Genomic DNA, 1,646 nt, shown 5'->3' on the forward strand with positions numbered 1-1,646 from the left:
TCCATTTTCACCATACTCCTCTATGCACTCCAGAATATCCCACTGCAGATTCTGTGAAATCAGTGTTAGCAAGCTGCTCAATGAAAGAGTGGTGTGAGTTTGTGAGAAGAATTCACACGTCACAAAGCAGTTTCTCAGAAAGCTTGTTTCCAGTTTTTATCTGAGGATATCTCCTTTGTCACCATAGGCTGCAAGCCATCCAAAATATCCCTTCTCAGATTCCACAAAAACAATGCTGGCAATCTGCCCCATGAAAGAGTAGAATTAATCCAGGTGTCCATCAATGGTAGATTGGATTTTAAAAAGTGGTACATATACACACCATGGAATACTATGCAGCCATGAAAAGAATGAAATCATATTCTTTGCAGCAATTGAGATGGAGCCAAAGGTCATAATTCTAAGCAAATTAACACAGGAAAAGAAACTCAAATAATGCATGTTCTCAATTATAAATGGAAGTTAAACAACACATGGACATATATATGGGAACAATAATCACTGTGGACTATTAGAGGCTGGAGGGAAGAAGTAGGTCGAAAAACTGCCTTTTGGGTACTATGTTCACTACCTGAGTGATGGAATTCATACCCCAAACCTTAACATCCTGCAACAGTCCCATGTAACGAACCTGTACAAGTATCCCCTGTATCTGAAATAAGAGTTGAAATTTATTGTGTATTTCAAAATAGCTAAAAGAGAGGATTTTTAATGTTGTCACCACAAAGAATCAAGAAACATTTGGGCGACAGACATGCTAATTATCATGATTTGATAATTTTATAATGTACATATATATCAAAACATCACAATTCACCCCATAATAAATACCATTATTATTTATCAACTAAAATTTTAATAAAACTTTTCAATTTGGTGCCAGGACAACAGGATATGCACATGATAAAAGAGGGAAGTTTTACGTGTGCAGGTGCTCACGTCTGTAATCCCAGCACTTTGTGTGGCCGAAGTGGGGAGATCACGAGGCCAGGAGATTGAGACCGTTTTGGCCAACATGGTGAAACCTTGTCTCTACTAAAATACAAAAAATTAGCCAGGTGTAGTGGCACGTGCCTGTAATCCCAGCTACTAGGGAGGCTGAAGCAGGGGAATCACTTGAATCCAGGAGGTGGAGGTTGCAGTGAGCTGAGATTGCACCGCTGCATGCCAGTCTGGCAACAGAGCAAGGACCTGTCTCAAAAAAAAAAAAAAGTAAAGTTGCACCCTTAACACTATATATATACAAAAATTAAATTTAAAAGAATCAAAAAATTAAACATAACTAAAACAATGAAACTCTTAGAATAAAACATAGGGGGGCGGAGCAAGATGGCCGAATAGGAACAGCTCCAGTCTCCAACTCCCAGCGTGAGCGACACAGAAGACCGGTGATTTCTGCATTTTCAACTGAGGTACTGGGGTCATCTCACTAGGGAGTGCCGGACAATCGGTGCTGGTCAGCTGCTGCAGCCTGACCAGCGAGAGCTGAAGCAGGGCGAGGCATCGCCTCACCTGGAAGCGCAAGGGGGAAGGGGATCCGTTTTCCTAGCCAGGGGAACTGAGACACACAACACCTGGAAAATCGGGTAACTCCCACCCCAATACTGCGCTGTAAGCATACAGGCACACCAGGAGAATATATCCCA

The sequence above is a fragment of the Rhinopithecus bieti genome, unplaced genomic scaffold (genome assembly GCF_001698545.2).
Source record: "Rhinopithecus bieti isolate Rb0 unplaced genomic scaffold, ASM169854v2 scaffold_5942, whole genome shotgun sequence".
NCBI lineage: Eukaryota > Metazoa > Chordata > Mammalia > Primates > Cercopithecidae > Rhinopithecus > Rhinopithecus bieti.